Source organism: Ascaphus truei, chromosome 2 (genome assembly GCF_040206685.1).
Source record: "Ascaphus truei isolate aAscTru1 chromosome 2, aAscTru1.hap1, whole genome shotgun sequence".
Lineage (NCBI taxonomy): Eukaryota > Metazoa > Chordata > Amphibia > Anura > Ascaphidae > Ascaphus > Ascaphus truei.
In genome coordinates this window covers 262,192,966-262,212,864 of record NC_134484.1, presented here as the reverse complement: position 1 = coordinate 262,212,864, position 19,899 = coordinate 262,192,966, and the positions used below count along the sequence as shown (strand labels likewise).

Below are 19,899 nucleotides of genomic sequence, written 5' to 3'. Positions count from 1 at the left end.
AGAGTGACGTCCTCTGTTGTGTCATGGGACGCAGCGCGGGGGCGGAGTTTAGGTCCGGTCCTGGTAGGAGTAATGCGTCGGGCATCACCCAACGCGTAATGGGATGCCTTACGAGGGCGGAGCCGATGTCCAATCCTCCCACTATGTTGGGTCCATATCCTATTTTGCAGTCAGCAATGTTACAATGTCTCCCTGATAGATATAGGTTTTTTTCTACCAGCTTACTTTTTTTATACTGGAGACTTTTATCTATTCCCTCATTAGGGTATTAGGTTCAGATAGTCCTTGATGCCTATTTCCATCTAGCGGGGAAGTATGGATTGTGTGTGTTTTTTAATGATTTTAACTCTTTTGTAATTGAGTATAAATTATATTTTTGGTTTGCTGGAGGGCTCATTTTGGGTCCTTTTTCTAATTTTTGTGTATATATCCTTTACCCCAGAGCACTGTCACTAGCTCTATTACCTGGAGCTTACTCAGTGTTTTCTTTGGCACCTTCTTACGTAGTTAACTTTCAGCAGGTCACTCTTGTGTATAATATATACAGTGGCGAGAAAACGTTTGTGAACACCAATGATAATTGAATCAAAAGTAGCCTTTTCTTAAATATCCAATAGGGTTTATATTAACCAATTCCATGTATTTTGAAACAAAATGATGTATGAATTAGACAAACAATGAGTAATTAAGTCAAGGTATGTGCAAAAGTAAGTGAAACCCTGGTTTCATCAGCTAAATTAAAGGGGATAATTATAATCAGGTATTTAAATAAACAGGTAGATCTATCAGACAGATACAAATGGAGAAAGTTCAAGACCACAGTCACTCTACCCAAGGGTGGTAGTCCTAACAAAATCTCTCCAAGAACAAACCAACAAATCATCCAGGAAGTGTCACGGGACTATAGGAGTGCTCACCACAAACCGGACTGGACCGCGAGGCCGAGGTGGGGATACAGGAAAACCACCGCCCTACAGCCGCGTGAGTGGGTCCGGTAAGCAGAGTAGTGTGGATAGCCTGGTTCGGGGCAGGAGAGTGTAGAATCATAGAGGTACTTGCCAGATTCGGGATCGGAGAGATCAAGAGTAGTCGGAGTCCAAAGCCAAAGTCGAGGAGAGGAGAAGGTAGAAGTCCGTAGGGCGAGCCGGGGTTCGAGGGTGCCAATAGGTCGGGAGTCCAGATTCAAGCAAGGGTCTGTAACGGAAGACAAGAGCAGACTGCGAAGTAGCTTGTAGCAAGCACAACCAGAGACTGACTATGCTCAGCAATCAACTCAGGGCTGTTAGCACTATATACTAATAGGAGCCAATAAGAACCCCCCAGCGATGATGTCAGATGAAGGTAGAGCGCTGATAGGCTGAGGCAGGATGCAGGGCAGGTGTGGGAGGAACCTGTACATTGGTGGCACTGGAGATGGACATAGTGGCGCGTGTGCGACACGCGCGACGGAAGGGGCGGATTGAGTCTGCCGGGAAGGAAAGCCGGAACTGTAGACGCGCGCGGGGGTCTGCCCCGGCTGCGCGCATGTGCAGCAGGACCTGCAGGGAGAGAGAAGAGGCCACGGGACCGGACGCCGTGCGCCCCGACGGCAGAGGTAAGAGCAGAAGCGGGCGTCGTGGGTGGCGGCATTACAGGAAGTCACAAAGAACTCAAGAGTAACATCCAAGGATCATCAGGCCACTTTCACCTGGATTAATGTGAGTTTTTATGACTCAACTATCAGAAAATGACTGAATAAGAATAGTGTTTATGAAAGGATAACCAGGAGGAAACCACTGCTTTCTAAAAAGAATATTGCTGCCCGTCTGAAGTTCACCAAAGAGCACATAGATGATCCACAAGACTTCTGGAACAATATTATCTGGGGAGACGAGTCAAAGGTAGAACTTTTTGGCCTCAATGAGAAACAATATGTTTGGCGAAAACCAAACACTGCATTCGAACAGAAGATCCTCATCCCAACCGTCAAGCATGGTGGTGGGAGTGAGATGGTTTGGGGCTGCTTTTCTGCCTCAGAACCTGGACAGGTTGCCATCATTGAAACAATGTTTACTTCTGCATTGTATCAGAAGATTTTAGAAGAGAATGTCAGGTTATTCGTCCATGAACTGAAGCTGAATCGAAAGTGGATCATACAGCAAGACAATGATCCTAAACATACAAGCAGATCTTCAAAAGAATGGCTGAAGAAGAAGAAATTCCACATTTTAGAGTGGCCGTAGTCAAAGTCCTCAAAAATGATGTGATAGATTGACCAGCAGTTGCAGGAAATACTTAGTTGAAGTTATTGCTGCTCAAGGGAGTGCCACCAAGTACTGAATCTAAAGGTTCACATACTTTTTCACACATTGATATTGAATGTTGAATAATTTGTGGATAAATAAATGTTGAAAAAGGTATCATGGTTTTTGGGTAATTTTTTTGATCAGGTTATCTTTTGCTATTATTAGGACTTAGATTAAGATCTAATAACATTTTTTGTGTGAAATATGTGAAAATCCTAATGGGTTCATATATAGCTAGAGATGCGTATCAGAGAAAATACACTAAAGAGTCCCTTTTTCAGGCGCACTGCAGACCTTTATGTTATATACGGTCAGGGGTGAATGTAGTAAATAATGTTACTTTTATTTCGTTTTAATATGTCATCGTGTAATTAAAACAGTATACAGTGTAATTCTATATACTCAAATAAAAATAGACATCTTAGGTCTATTCGGTCTCTACCATGCGTCTCCTGTAGCTCCTATGTACTAATCTATTCGATATAGTATATAACAAATGATGTCCGTTTTACTTCCGGTCCTTGTATCCCTGTCCGAAGCTCTAGTATCCGTGGTATTATTCAGAGTATAGTATATCGTTCATGGTAAGGTCTAATTGACTGCATACATATCTCCCATGGATGCTGACAAAATAAAGTATTATCCAAAGCAAGTGCTGCCCTGTGGCAGTACTGACACCTCTTTAAATGGGTGTAACAAATAGATAGTGCTGTTTAAAAGAGCTATGCTCTATATGAGCTGCTGGAGGTAGCTGGTAGAGTTAGTTACTAGTCGGCAAAAGACCCGACATGCCGCATGTTTCGTCACTTCCTGTGACTTCATCCGGGGTGGGCGTTACTGCGTTCCCACTCGCTTATTTATGCCCGGTGGTTACCATAGCGATCGTGAGACGCCTAATGCCGGTTAGTGGTGATGCATAGGTACTGCATCCTCTTCTGACCTAAGTACTTGCTGCATATAGTATACATATGACGTGTAAGGTAGATGAATGGATTCAGCAATTGTTGATTTTATGTAGTGAAGATGTTATTGGAGAGTGTCCTAGGTAGTGAACTAGGGGTTTTAAGAGCGAGGTTTCTCTCTATAGTATCTCTATCTACCTACAGGCTCTCTTTATCCTGTTTTCCACCTCAGCTCCCCCTATTTTCATCTATTAAGTAGTACCAGCCATTCACAGAAAATGGCAGGCTTCCTATCGCGATCTGACGTTGTGTGCATTTCTTGGGGAACTCTGTTGGCTCTGCCTCCCTCCGAATTGAGTCCTCTGGCAATCCACAGCAGCTGAAAGTAGGTTCCACCTGCAAGAAACTCGTCAGGATCAGCTAACCGCCTCCTTCTCCAGTGTTGTGAGTGATATGCAATGAATGCAGGCTAAAAGCAGCAACCCTAGGTCTCCTTAGAGAGCCAAAATGTTGCCATTTTGTAATAAATATTTTTCACTTTTTCAACAAGTCCTGGAGGGCCTAATTAGGGTTGCCAGGTGGCTTCTCCAAAAATACTGGACTCAATGGTGAAAGGTTCGTCATTATGTCCAGGGAGGAAAATACCGGACACATACATGTCCAGTATTACAGCACCTCTCATTTTTTACTGGACAGAGTATCCAAATACAGGACAGTCCAGTTCAATACCGGACACCTGGCAACCCTATGCCTAATACACTACACACACATATATATATATATATATATATATATATACAGTGTTCGACAAATCACCCAAAAATCTACTCGCCCAACCAAAAAATCTACTTGCCACCTAGTCCCGCCCCTGCCCCTAGTCCCGCCCCCAACCCTAGTCCCGCCCCCAACCCCACTTTAAAATAAAATATATAAATAAAATACATTTAATAAATTCTTAGAACAACATTCGTTTTTGACATAAATGTATTTATTGTATTACATTATATTACAATTAGTCCTTGTTACGTGTGTGTGTGTATAAATGTCGGATCTAGAAATAAAAGCCAGATGTGAATAACTAGTTTCCTGGACCCCTTAACCAGTGTCTGGACGTCCCCTTTTCACAATATCTAAAGCAGCAATCCCGCCTGGGATGTTACCTGATCCGCAGTCCCTCAATGTCCAGGTACCCTCATTCCCGCAATGTTATACATTGGAGGGGATGTGTTCCCTACCTCTCTTCTGGGTTAGGGGGGGGTTCCGATGTCTTCCGTGTGAAGCTTGAGTCAGATCTGGAAGAAAGCGGTATAGGTTATTTCGGTGAAGTATAGGGCAAGTAAGATATATAGGGTAAATAAGAGATCCAGAGTGTGGGGGAGAGAGAGAGCGTGGGGGAGAGAGAGAGAGAGAGTGTAGGGGAGAGAGAGAGATAATGTGGGGGAGAGAGAGAGTGGGGGAGAGAGAGAGTGTGGGGGGGAGAGAGAGAGTGGGGGAGAAAGAGAGTGTGGGGGAGAGAGAGAGTGTGGGGGAGAGAGAAAGTGTGGGGGGAGAGAGAGAGAGTGTGGGGGGAGAGAGAGAGAGTGTGGGGGGAGAGAGAGAGAGAGTGTGGGGGGAGGGAGAAAGAGAGTGTGGGGGGAGAGAGAATGAGTGTGGGGGGGAGAGAGAGAGAGTGTGGGGGGGAGAGAGAGAGAGAGAGTGGGGGAGAGAGAGAGTGTATGGGGGAGAGAGAGACAGTGTGGGGGAGAGAGAGAGAGGGGGAGAGAGAGAGTGTGGGAGAGAGAGAGAGAGTGTGGGAGAGAGAGAGAGAGTGTGGGGGAGAGGGAAAGAGAGAGAGTGTGGGGGGGAGAGAGAGTGTGGGGGAGAGAGAGAGTGTGGGAGAGAGAGAGAGTGTGGGGGAGAGAGAGAGAGTGTGGGGGAGAGAGAGAGTGAGAGTGTGGGGGAGAGAGAAAGAGAAAGAGTGTGGGAGAGAGAGAGAGAGTGTGGGAGAGAGAGAGAGAGAGAGAGAGAGAGAGAGAGAGAGAGAGAGAGAGAGAGAGAGAGAGAGAGTGGGGGAGAGGGAAAGAGAGAGAGAGAGTGGGAGAGAGAGAGAGTGTGGGGGAGAGGGAAAGAGAGAGAGTGTGGGGGGGAGAGAGAGAGAGAGTGTGGGGGAGAGAGAGAGTGTGGGAGAGAGAGAGAGTGTGGGGGAGAGAGAGAGTGTGGGGGAGAGAGAGAGAGTGGGGGAGAGAGAGAGATAGTGGGAGAGAGAGAGAGTGTGGGGGAGAGAGAGTGTGGGGGAGAGAGAGTTTGGGGGAGAGAGAGAGAGAGAGTGGGGGAGAGAGAGAGAGAGTGTGGGGGAGAGAGAGTGTGGGGGAGAGAGAGTGTGGGGGAGAGAGAGAGAGTGTGGGGGAGAGAGAGAGTGTGGGGGAGAGAGAGAGAGTGTGGGGGAGAGAGAGAGAGTGTGGGAGAGAGAGAGAGTGTGGGGGAGAGAGAGAGAGTGTGGGCGAAAGAGAGAGAGTGTGGGCGAGAGAGAGAGTGTGTGGGCGAGAGAGAGAGAGTGTGTGGGCGAGAGAGAGAGAGTGTGTGGGCGAGAGAGAGAGAATGTGTGGGCGAGGGAGAGAGAGAGTGTGTGGGCGAGAGAGAGAGAGAGTGTGTGGGCGAGAGAGAGAGAGTGTGTGGGCGAGAAAGAGTGAGTGTGTGGGCGAGAGAGAGAGAGTGTGTGGGCGAGAGAGAGAGAGTGTGTGGGAGAGAGAGAGAGTGTGTGTGGGCGATACACAGAGTGTGTGGGCGATACACAGAGTGTGTGGGCGATACACAGAGTGTGTGGGTGATACACAGAGTGTTTGGGCGATACACAGAGTGTGTGGGCGATACACAGTGTGTGTGGACGATACACAGAGTGTGTGGGCGATACACAGAGTGTGTGGGCGATACACAGAGTGTGTGGGTGATACACAGAGTGTGTGGGTGATGACTGACTGGGGGGGGTGACTGACTGGGGGGATGACTGATTGGGGGGGTGACTGATTGGGGGGGGTGACTGACAGGGGGGAGGGTGACTGACTGGGGGGAGAGGTTACTGATTGGGGGGGAGAGGTTACTGATTGGGGGGGAGAGGTTACTGATTAGGGGGGAGAGGTTACTGATTGGGGGGGAGAGGTTACTGATTGGGGGAGAGGTTACTGATTGGGGGGGAGAGGTTACTGATTGGGGGGGAGAGGTTACTGATTGGGGGGGAGAGGTTACTGATTGGGGGGGGGAGGTTACTGATTGGGGGGGGCGCTCTGGTGTCACACACATACACATACTCTCATACACACATACACATTCATTCACACACATACACACACACACATTCTCCCACACACACACACACATACACATTCTCCCACACACACACACATACACATTCTCCCACACACACACACACACACACTCTCCCACACACACACACATTCTCCCACACACACACACATACTCCCACACATTCTCCCACACTCACACACACACATTCTCCCACACACACATACACACACACACACACAGGGGAGGAAAGGCCGCGACCAGATGCACGCTCCTCCTCCACCCACCCGCGCCCATCTCCCGCTCGTGGTGGGGGGGGGCAGGCCGACATCCTCCCCCCCCAATCAGCAGGGTGGGTGGGAGGCACGTGGCGAGGTATCCCCCAGCGGGCGCCCCAGGGGACAGTCAGCCCCGCCGTGACCGTCACAGTGCGCGGCCAAGCAGCTTTGCAGACTGCTTCTTCCCCCAGCACGCGGCGGCATGAAGCTCGTGGGGAGGGGGGGGCAGGCCGACACCCCCCCCACCTCATGCGGCTGCGCCGTCATGAAGCTAGCTGGCGCATGGGAGGCACGTGGTGAGGGGTGAGGGCCGAGGCCCCCCCCGCACACCATCCGGGCTGCAGCTGTGGGGACGTCCCGCCCCGGGCAGCGATCGGTGGATCGAGGGGAAGGGGACAGGAGAAGGGGACAGGAGCAGGAGCGCGCGACAGGAGCAGGAGCGCGCGCCAATCAGCTGTCAGGTAGGGGGAGTTTTTTTTGTTTTGTTTTTTCAGCGCGAACAGGGAAAATTTTACCGCGAGCAGGAGAAATTAAAAAAAAAACGTGTGCTACTTGGGCCAATATTTACTCGCCCGGGGGTTAAATCCACACGCCCCGGGCGTGTAAATGTAAAGGATTGTCGAACACTGTATATATATATATATATATATATATATATATATATATATATATATATACAAATACACACACACAAATATAACAAAAAGCGGCGAAGCAATACTAGTTCCAGTATTGTCACTTTTAACTTGATTTATACCTTTGTTACTGTTAATTTAATGGTGTATATAATGATCAAATGAATAACTAAATTATAAACCATGATGGGATAATGTGTGATAGCTTAGTTTAATATTGAATACTCAGCCAACCACTGGATTCAGTTAATGTGTTATTTTTTGGATTTACCATAATGGCCTGAACAATTGTAATTCTATGAAGAATACAAACTGTTAGGGAAAGGACATAATACAATAATTTTAGTCAGTGTTCAAGCTACAACTATTTCATTTAGCTAACTGAAAAGTACAACTACAAAATTTAATTTAAAGAGATGCAAAGATATGTAGAAGCAGTCATGAATGTGAATCCAGAAATCCACACTTCCACTTATTAGACCTGCTGTGCAGTTCTTTCTGAACAATGGGACAGAATAACTACTCAGGTTTCCTAAGATCACTCTTTTTCAGTTTAATTTACACCATTGTGATTCATGCTTCATGATCTTGAATACATTTAGATGAAGCTGGTTGAGAAGAAAAGTATGAAGCTATCTATTATTCTAACACATTCAATGCATCTTCTAATCTAGAGAAAGGTTTCTGTGCTTCACGTTGTGAAGTGTATAATGCAATCTAACTACCACCAAATGTGCTTTTTTTAGTGCTACATTCCTTACATGGAGTTATAGCTCCATTTTGAGGATATTGGGGAAAAAAATACAATTTATTTTTCTATGAATTAACATAAGAAGGAATGATTGTAGCAGAATTATATGCCAAATCAGTTGGTGATGTAATTGCAGATGTACAGTAGCAGACGTTACTGCACCTGTTAACACAATGCATTGCCTTACAACTGCACGTTATTTAACAGTAGTGACATAGAAAACAACGATTAAGGAGATAACACAGGTGTTATTTAACGCATAATTTCTGACTTAACTTGCGTTAACGGGGTAATGTCTGCTTTATCTGTAATTAAGGATGTGTATGGATGTAAACGGGAATTTTACTAGTCTATATATCAAAATCTCACTGCTGCAAAATCAGAATCGCATTTAAACCCCCCCCCCAACCCATCTCCAATAATAATTTAAAGAATATTGTCCCTGTTTTTCAGAAGGAAAATTACTGTTTTAATTTTAATGTTGCTTTCAGGACCTGTTACTTATGTTAATTGACCTTATGATGTAAGTTATGTAAGCCCTACAGTAAGAGTTTTTCATTAGCGCACCAGATTCACTAAGCAGCGTTAAATCAGTGAAAATAATTCTATGCTAACCAAAAACGGGTGTTATTTTTGCTGATTTTATTGCTGATTTTATTCAATATTTATGATGCTAGCTATATGCAAAAATAACTCTTGAAAAGCAAGTACGGTATTTCCTCGATTGTAAGGCACCATTAATTGTAAGACACACCATTGATTTAATAATAATTTTCGGTAAAAAAAAGCAACCTCAGCAACCTACTACTCACCACTATGAACAAATGTTGTATGGGGCTCTAAAACAAAGAAAACAGCACTGTTGAATGATAAAACGGAAAAGTCTTATATGGATACCCCTCCAATGAATAATGCTTGTGCTGAAAAATAATTGTCCCAAAACGATGTATGACTGGTGTTTTAAAATCCCACGTAGCAACGCAGTAAGGATAATATATTAACCACCTGCCGGTGACCAGTACTAGTGTAACATCCAATTCAAAGGGAACAATAAATGATAATTGATCAGCATCCAAATAAGGGAGTATGGAACATAGAAATTAACTCACATTAGAGGTATGTCTCCAGATGGTAGTGAGTCCTTGAATCCAATGGTCCAGGGGTATAGGTGTGCATCCGTCTGTAGAGTAAGCCAGAAGAGAAAGAAAAAACGAAGCACTACATCCAATGCTAGTAGGGCAGCAAAAAACAACACGAGTGTGTTCCCACAATAAAAAATAAGGCTATTTTAATGGATCATGACAGCAAGCAATACACCAACGTGTTTCGGACTATAGAGCCCTTTATCAAGGTATTACTTCTGCAACCTTCCCCTGCTTCCCCCCATCACCACCAGGTCCCTCCACCAGCTGCAGGTAAACCATCAGCTCTCCCTTTTGTGGTGATTCCGGTTTCCCACCCGGCCAGTACTCCAGCAGTACCCCCTTGCAGCCACGTTTTTTTCAAAGACATCCATTCTAAGACGCATTCTGATTTCAGACATGTTAAAATGTGAAAAAGGTGGGTCTTAGAATCAGGGAAATACGGTAATTCGAATATAATTAATGGGAATAATATATTCATAGTGCGTATGTGTGCTTATACTATCCACATCTTATTTTAAGCGAGAACTATTTCAGAAATCCTTAGGCTGCTAGACTGCACTATCCTCCCTTCACGGCCACAGACGGGGGGTGAGAGCTGAGAACAGTTCCCGCCCCAAAGTCTCCTGGAGGCCTGCCTGGCATATACCTGTATGATCGACTGCTCATCTGGGCCCTCCGCTGCTGTGCCTGTGCTCTGCACCCCCACTCAACAAGCATTTAGCTCAACAAATCTTCAGCATACCCTGAACCCCCAATTTTCCCCACTTTGCTCATCAACCCGGAGCCAAGGTCTGTCCTGTGACCCATAAAATCTGTGGCGGGCCTGCTTCCCCTTCCCTGCCTTAATAGAGATACAGCTTTATTAGTGTTATTTACACTTCTTTGACACGTATTATAGGGAGGATCTACTACATGGAGTCGTGATTTCTTTTTTATCTACTGTGTATGTGGTTTTTTGAGTATTGTGTAAATAGGGATTCCGGTTTTACGTTTTAACTGAAAAACACAGAATAAACAACACTCGCTTGATTTTGAACTTCATTTCAAGTTAAAACCTATAAAAAAGAAGAAATTACATTTTTATTGGCTTAGAACTCTTTTAGCAACCTAGCCACATGATGCAAAGGAAGTATTGAAATTTAAAAAAGTGCACCAAATTAAAAAATGTGTAAATTATTTTCCATTGTTAACACTGATAAACACAGATTTTTTAAATAAAATGAAACACCTGAAAAACATAAACAATAAAAACTGGAATACCTATATATAAATAATTATAGTGAATAAAGTTTTGTATTTTTAAGACTTTTGATCAATTGCATTTGACTATTATTGGTCATTTTGTGAGTCCCTGAGTGCTCTTTAGTGGATCTTTCTTTGACAGAATCTTCCATTAAAATCATGTCGCTCAAACTACAATAATGTTCTGTTGCTGGTTAAACAGTGCAATAAAACAAAATGGTGAAAAAAAGTGCAAGAAAAAACTGCAATTAAAACTACTGTATACTATATACTTCCCAAGCTTATGGCTGCAGCAGGGGTTATTTCCTTTTATGGATATAGCCAGGTCCCCCTTTGGTTCCCTGTCACCCCCCTTACCTCCGATAAGGCTGCGGCTGTCAGCGGAGGCTGCAGAAGGATGTGGGTAGCGTAGGGAGCGCTCCGGTGCTCTGATGGCTCCGCAGTGCATCTGGCAGCGGGGGCCACCATCTTGCCGGTCGCGCATACGCATTAGAGCCACTGCGCATGTGCACAGCTAATAGGGCTCTCCGATTCCCCTGCATAAGAAAGGATACATTTAGTGTGCTTAGGGAGCCATGCCAGTTGGAAGGGGGAGCAGAACAGAGCAGGTAGTGTCCAGGGAGCTGTGCTTCCCTGGACTAGGCCTAGTTTTCCCCCTTAGGCCCCAGGTAGGCCCTGAGTCACCATTAGTTTGTGGGTGCATTAGGGAAAGGCCCCTCAGATAGGGACTCTTTCCACATTATCATTATAGTGTCAGGGACACACCCAAGATGCCGTACAGTACTTGCGGCCTGTGGTCTGAGAAGAGACCACCACCGCAAGATAGAGACTCTCTTCAGGTGGGACACTCCAGCGGGAGTCCACCCCACACAGAGGCGGGTGCCATTGCTGACGATGACGACGTGGGATAAGACTGGTCTTGTTAACAGTTGGTGGTACCTGGGTGCTGGAGCTCCCGGCAGGTATCACGCCCTACAAGTGCACCAACATTCACACACATTCTGTGGGTAGTGCTACCACACATTTTGGGGTGAGTTTGGCTCCTGTGGACACCGGGTTGTTCGGTGCCCAGGGCACCTCAGTACTTTGCGGAGGAACTTAACCAGGGTGTGGACACGGTGATTGGACAGTGGGATACTGTGTGGGTATGGCCGTGCATGGCTTGTATAGTACTGTGGTTATCAGTTATGTTTAGTAAAGCCATTTATATATATTGGTGTGTGTGTTTCATTGTATTGGGTCCTGTGAAGGGATTATCGAGCTGTGCTTGGATCCCTCATAGGTGGAGGCGCTGTCACCAGAAAGAATCAGGTACACCCCAGGCTCCCTGCAGTGGGGGATCAGGCCTCCTATGAACTTATCAGGTAAAGCACCACACGTAATCACCCTAGACACAGGGGAAAGAGGGGCTACATGTAAATTGGGCTTCTTTTGTTTACTCTTGTATATTTGAGGTCACTTTCTCAGTATCACTCCAGTTTGTACTATTAAGTATATAAATATAGAATACTGTGGATTTGTTTTTTGGGCTTGCTAGATTAATGTATTTCTAATTATAACAAGAATATGTTCGTTCATATACCATGTTATCCGTAAACAATTTATGTGCTGATACATTTGTGTATTAAGTATTGATATTGATATAGAGTATCACTTTATCATTTGAAAGTCATTATCTCTGGAATAACCAAAGTAATTTTAATATTTTTGGCCAATATGTAAGCAAACAAGGTGATACATAAGCGCTCCTTCTGGACCCCCGTCACATATATAAAGTGAATAAAGTGACAAATATTTACATGATTAAAAATGTGATTGTACCACTGGTGGCACACACGGAGAGAGATAGCTCACAATGTCCTGAACCTTAACTATTGTGTTATATGCTTTTAAAATCGTACACCATATGAGTATGAGTCTTATCTTTTTATACATAATTTTTTTTAACTATTTGATCTGAACAAGGGTTCCTACAGTATCTCTCTTTCCTACTGAGGTACTGTCATGGGAGACCATGTTTATTAACACCTTTTTATACCGGGATCATTGATTGAGCAAAGCAAGGAGGTAAAATAAATTATAATTTATTTCAGGAAAAGACATACACACAATGTAACTTAATTTACAAGTTTAACACACTTACTGGGAACGGGGCTAACAAATAAATCTATCCTCCAAATGAAATTCACAAAAATGACCTCTGTAGGAGCCCTTTTCCTTGACCAGTAGGTACTCACGAAAGTCCTGGAACCGCGACCGCTACGTTCTCAAAAGTACAGAGCATCTTTGAATTTGCCACTGTTGGTTTGGCGCTTGGAATCTCTGCCCCTGATTGGCTGCAAGTCCCCTTAGGGGTTTCAGTGTCTCCTTCACCAACATCTACAGCCTATCAGAGCGTGAGATTTTCCCTGCCAGCCAATCACAGATTTGCCGGTATTGTAAAGGCGGGCGTGCACCTTTTCTCAGTCTGTAAAGGGGCATGCGCCAACCTGTCACCTCTGGCTCTTTGCATACTGTGCCCACCCACTGTCCAGGCTCCAAAGAGTCTGGGTTCTGGAAAATGGTGGCCGGATAGCCCTATGTTAGCCCAGGATGTGGGTACTCAAGCAGAACTGCAGTACCCCTCCTGTTCTAACACCTTGGCATCCCTGAGGCTTTCAAGTCCTGACTCCGCATAGACCCATAGGCACCAAGCTTGGTAACCATCTGGTCTCCCGGAATCCATGACTTGGAAATCCCACAGTTCATTTACAGGTTACCAGTACATATATCTATTAAATTTAATCCTTTAATAAAATATACTGTGTCCTGTCTTATGTGTAGTAAAATATATAAGCCTCTGTTCTGGTGTCACAGATGGAGCGAGTGTATATAGTACCTACGCTCACTAGCCTCATACTTGGCACACTTTAGAAAAATAACTTTTCAAAAATTACACACACGAACCACTCTGAGCTTTATCACTTAGCTGAAGTGCCCCCTGAACCCGTATACTAGGTGCAGGGTACCTGGGCATGTATCTGGGTACCACTCTTTATACTAGGAACCCCTCTTTCTACTACGGACCCCGTGGATTAGTGCAAGTATACATTAACCCCTTCATGCCCGGTTACCTTGTCAGGAAGATGCTGCAGCAGGAATCCTGGCGGTGAGTCGTAATAGCGCTTTCAGAGTCCGAGTTTGCACGGAGCAATGTGCTTTGATGCATCCGAGCATCTCACTCGATTCCCGGATCCAATTCCTGGGGTATCCCAGAACTCTGGAACCCAGATACATAGACACATTCTGTAAAGATTTTCTCTGACAAACCCACTCTTAAACTTACAGCCTAGAAATCTCCCGGTCCCAGCATCCCAGGAAAGGCAAAATGCACAGAAATCTTTAATGTCGCATAATTTGCACACAGTCACAATAATGAATTTAGGACATCTGGGTCCAAGAGCTGACACTCTAGGACCTCAACACACAGATCAGGGGAAACCAAGGGGGCTGAATCTTTATTAGTGAGCCTTGTTAACCCCTTCACCGTTACAGGTACCAGCTACCTTGTTTCCCTGTACAAAGAACTACATTGCCTCAGTTTTGAATTTGCTCATCTAGAACTACTACACTGTGAGTAGGCATCACATAGGAGCCAAGTTAGCTATATTACCCACATATGTTCCAGACACCTGCACCTAGATATTTTCTCTTCCCTTTTGTTGTTTTCATTCCAGGCAAATGTGTAAGCCAACAACCAATACAATATTACCAGGGTTGCCACCAGTCCGGGTTTGCCCCAGAGATTACAGGTTTCGCTAACCAATTAATGGGCTACGGGTTTACAATTGAAATTTCCGGGTGAAGTGCGCAAACTGGGGAGCGGTGGTGGGAGAAGAGGACCGCAGACCTCCAGAGCGGCGCAGTGCGGCAGTTGTAGGAGTTGGGCGGCGGGAACAAAGCATGGCAAAGGAGGAGGATGGCTGGGAAGGAGTGCACCGCAGCGGTCCAACCCAGAAGTCTTCACTGCCTGCTCAGGTGGCATCTCCCCCTGTATGCTCCTGGATGGATGTCTTCCCAGAGCCCAATGTAGTCTGACGTTACTATGGTAATTGCAGACGATAGAGATTAAGAAAACAATTATTTTTAACACTAAAAAAACATTTTTTAAAAGGTCAGGAAATGCTCATGGGGCATGCTACTAGCATTATATCTGTTAAGTTTATGTAGGCTTCTGGGGAATGAGGAAGTTACTTTTATTTGAAATATACTTTTTCATAATGTGCCTATTTACACATTGGATTGTTCTGAAATTTTGCAGTTTTAGCTGCATTTTATGCTGGTTGTTCTGATACGGTTTGAGCACTGACAGGCACAAAATTAGGAATCATGTTTTACTCTGATATAAGAAAAATGGTTGAATTGCTTTTTACCAGAATAGCAGCATTACATTCAATTTCACATTTGTACAGTTTTACTGTCCAGACGTGTAATTATGATTTTTTTTCTGCCTAGCCATCTTAGACTAAAACGTAACGGTACATTTTATCAATGTTTCTATGGCTACTGTATGGCCTGTAATTGTAGGAGCAGTTGTAGGCCCCTTCCCCAATCACCTTTTATATCCTCCTACTCCTCATCTCTTTATCTGTTGCCGCTTCAGTGTGTCAGTGTGCCTGCACAAGCCAGCATGAGACTTGTTCCAGTAAATTTCAAAATCTACCTGTTAGCTAAGCTCCAAACACAGGGAAAGTCTAAATTGAAGAATTTCTTCTGTCTTTACGACCCACACACCATCCATTCTCCATTAAAGTCATTTTGGCCTACTCCACCTACTGTTTCATGTTCCTTAGACTGTCACCTAGTAGTCACAGTAATTTGTGTAAACCAGCACTCAGAACTGGCGACACACTATATCAGCACCTGTCACAGGCTGAGAGATGCCCATTTAACACCCACATCCCTGTGTGTAACTGTTACCCATGTACAGTGTAACCATTATACCCTACCCCCGTTGTTCATGTACTGTGTAACCATTAACCCTACACCCTGTTGTTCATGTACTGTGTAATCATCATACTCTACCCCCTATTATTCATGCTTTGGCAATACTGAAATGTTCTTTCATCATGCCAATAAAGCTTATTTGATTTGATTTGACTCTCCTTACTTACTGAATGTGTATGCCAGACACACTGTTTTCACTCCTCGTACAGTCTCTACATAACACAGAATCCTGCAACCAGCTGCTTTCAAATACTCATGAAGCAGATGTTCAAAATACTGTAGCAGTCCAACAGTAATTCTTGAATGCACTTGATTAAGGGAGGTTGTATCTCCTGAAAGGTAGTACTTATTTTTCTACTCTGCATATGGTATAATATACAGTGCAGTTTGCGCATATTTGAACACCATTCCTGTCGTGCTGCTGCCTTGAACTTCTGTATCACCTAGTACTACCAAACTTTACCTCTCAGGCATCAGGCACCATCTCGCAATCAGTCAATCCGACAGACCTTCCAGTATGGTGAAATCATCTATCAAGCTTTAAAGGACATTCATTAATCCTCTCTACCAGTCTAGAATCATTGCCTTCCTATTGAAGCTCCACTGTTTCGCTAAATATTCAATCTTCTTGTTAAACATCTGTTCAAACCAACTTGAACCTGGGTATAACAGTAGCCATCTACTTGGCATTCTATGGATTCCTGAGGCCAGGCGAGTTTACCATCTCTACTAAGTCAACTGTTTATATAGTAAAGTCCAATTGCGTATAAAAACAACTTAATTTCACTCAAAGACCAATCACAGAACAAAAGGTGTCATCATCTCCAACTATCTGATGCACAATCAATGGTATCTAGTTAAAGCATCCCAGACCCGTCTGACACACACACACAAAATTTGGGATATCCCTCTCCTTCCTGACAATTATCAACCACTGATGACCAATGCATTTGTTTACTTTGTAAGGAAACTGCTACTCCATCTTGGCCTTAACCCTTTCCTGTTTTCAAGTCACTCCTTCAGAATTGGCGCAGTTTCATTAGCCTCCAGAAATAAAGTTCCACCTCACACCATCAAGAAACTGGTCAGACTGAGCACCTATTGCTTTGAGTTTTACATTCCTAATCCAGTATCAGAAATACTCCTGCCTTTTCCCATTTAACCTATTAATGCCCAGATGGAGGGCTAATCTTTCACCATGGATCTCCAGAGGTTTCTTGCACAGCGGTGGAGGGCGTTATCTCTTTAGATTGCTGAAGCTTTCACTCCTCATGAATCTCCGAGGTTTACCCACTTTTTGGCACACTTTCAGGCATAACCCATACATGTGCCCAGGTCAAAGTCTACTTACTTTATCTCATTCCTCGTCCACCAACCATAGGTCATACACACAAACAAATTATAAGCTTACATTAAAGCTATATAAAAGCTGTACATCGTCACACTATACAATGTGTCAAATATTTGCATATGTAATAATTATACATCTTTCACTTTATTTGTGACAATGTATTTTGCTAGGTATTTGTGATCATGGGATATTGTTTACAAAATCAGTGACTTTTCAATAAACTGTGGACTGTTATATTATTGCACTTTAACAAAGCTACTGTATACTGTAGAAGAGTTTCAGTTATAAGCAACACATTTTTCCATTATATTCTCCAAATTGTTATCTTCCAGTCTGTGTTCTCAGTGTGGCTTCCGGGATGGTTCAGGTCTAAAAGTACTACATTTTCTTCCATTGAGGCAGGTTAAAGCAGAATTTATATTTTGGATTATATTTTTATTATTACTACCCATCCTATTATGAGTCACTGAGAAAAAGAGATCACTGGGATTTCACAAGCTCTAGTCACACAATTAAATGTATGAAAATATACTCTACATGAAAAGGTATCAAAGCATGCAACAAAACTATAAATGAGACATTACGTCTGCAACAAATATGTAATGAGACATTACTAATAATATAATTCAACAAAACATTCAGCATTAAGAAAAATACGCAAATTATAATACACCATACTTTTCGAATGACTTGTAAACTTTAAAAGCCTCAAATGTGGGGAGAAAAATTGCTTGTACAGTAGCAAGGCTGAATGAGCTGACTCAGATTTAATATATATTCCCCTAAGCCATTGAGAAGCAGATTTGATTTAGTATTCTCACTCTGATTTACTGTAGTCTCTGTGGATTTTGCAGAGCTATGCCAAATAACCTTGTGCATATGCACACTGGCTTTGATAATTGCCACTTTGCAAAACTTCTAATTGTCTAATAAAATATGTTGCCTACTTTCACATACATGGTAAACAACTGTTATATGTAAGATGATTGTTTTTTTTACAGGTATTTGTAAACTGTTTGTTCTTTCTAATATTTAGTAAACATTCTTATTTTGTAGATTCGCATTACAGCGTTGGAGACGTTCTTAAGTGAACAGGATCTAAAACTGGCTACAAGCAGCGAACTAGAAATGGCCACAACATAACTGGAGCAAGCTCATACAGGTCAGGATCACAATAGATTTATATAAATATGTTCTTTTTAGTAGACCGCTGTTGAAGACATTTGGGTATCTACTGGATGTCGAAGGGAGTTTGAAACTGCCAGGTTACTAAACCAGATTGAGTTGCTTGTGCTTCTACCACTGAATTGAAAGGCAGTAGTACAAAAATAACCCAACAACCATGGTTTAGTAAATCAGACCCTTTGAGATTAAATACACCTCTGAAATATACAGATGTAGTAAGGGTTATTGAATCCGCTCACAACACAGAATATCACATTATAACTCAGAATATCTCATAGGATTCAATGGCAGTAAAAACAAGGAATATCACAGAATATCCAACCATAACAAGCCATTGGGTGCAATAACCCCTGCTACATCTATAGCCTTTTCAATTGTCACTAATTTTCTAGGACTAACTCAATAGTATCAATGTTACTGTACAAATGCGTATAGCCTAATTTATTGAAGCAGGAATGAATAATGTACCTTTTAGTTCAGTATGCCACATCTCTTCCATTTGCAACACAGTACATTTTTTTCTAGTTTTTTTTTATTGTTATATGACATTAAGATACTTCATAAAAGCAACAAATACAAACATCTCTTGTTAAACAAGGTTATTTTATGGGACGTTTTTGTCATTGTTTATGTGGTACATGCATACCATGCATGTATGGTTCCTTACATACCAAGCTTAACCATTTGTAACCTTTCCTTCAGAGTTAAAGTAACAATCATACTGCAAAGGTGCATGGGTCTGAAAAAGTCATACCGTTTCTAGAAAACTATTTGAATGCAGGTAAATACTGTATAATTATGTGTGTATGAGTACATTATTCTATTTAGTATTATTCTATATAGTATTTGGTCATTTAATAAAAAAAAAAAAATTAACTGTGGTGCTTTTTCCTGTCCTTGGAGAGCAACCCAAATACCAGATGTTTAGAACATCCAGTGAATTAGCAACCATGCATTTATTTGCAAGCGTTGGATTTAGCTTGCAAACACAGGGAATAGTCTTTGATCTGTTTTTCTGCACAGCAAGGTCTGGCTGGGTGTGAGATCTTCTGTATAGCCATTCATAATATCTGCTTAACCATTAAAAGGAGCTTCAGAAGATACATACTTTGTGGCAAGATCACCAAATGCATATAATATTTGGGGTGTGACAATGTGACAAAACATGCAAAAGCAATAGCAACACAATTCCAACACATTACTTATTCCTGAATCTGAATTCTGCATTAAAACTTAGAATTCATACACTGTAAACCATATTATTTTAGTTGCATCAAAGCATATTTCTACGCAACCCAAATTCTTGATTACTGTACACAATATTTACAGCTGCCCCTAAAAAGAGAACCATAAATCAGGAAGCCTCTCCAGCTGAGTGGTCAAAAAAGTCTATTCATAGCAGCTGTGGGCAGGAAAAATTCAGCACTAAAATTATATGCTGTTGCATTTCTATTTTATCTAATTTGGGGAACCTTTCTAGGAACTGCATTAATTATATGTACAATGCACCCAATAAATAAAGGCGGATTATCCTTTGCACATATTCACTTTTGGAATATATCATTCTATTTTATTGTGCCACCTGAAATAACAGATAACTGCAAGTCAGACAGAATTATAATTTGAAATTCCTTGGGCTAGGTTTGTCCTTGGCTAATGGTTGCTATTCCGCTTCTGATCACAAGTATATGTCCATGATGTCCAGGTTGCAAAGCTTGATGTAAAAGTCTGAAATAACAAAAAACAAACCGAAAGACACCTCTGGCACATTCACTTGAATGGAATGTAAGATATCTTCTGGCGTCGGAAAGGGTGTTGTGGAATAGCATTACTTAGTAATTATGGTCCTATGTACTGTAA

General features: G+C 43.0%; 1 protein-coding gene across 4 annotated transcripts in view; it reads left to right on the top strand.

Moving 5' to 3' along the window:
* Positions 1-19,899, top strand: part of SEMA5A (semaphorin 5A) — a 795,598-nt gene that overhangs the window by 139,122 nt on the left and 636,577 nt on the right. For 3 of the 4 annotated variants that reach the window (XM_075586192.1, XM_075586193.1, XM_075586194.1), the window contains exon 2: positions 17,911-18,016. The exons of the other annotated variant lie outside the window; for it this stretch is intronic. The gene's annotated coding sequence lies outside the window, so the exon portion shown is untranslated. The remainder of the gene's footprint in view (positions 1-17,910; positions 18,017-19,899) is intronic. 4 annotated transcript variants of the gene reach the window in all.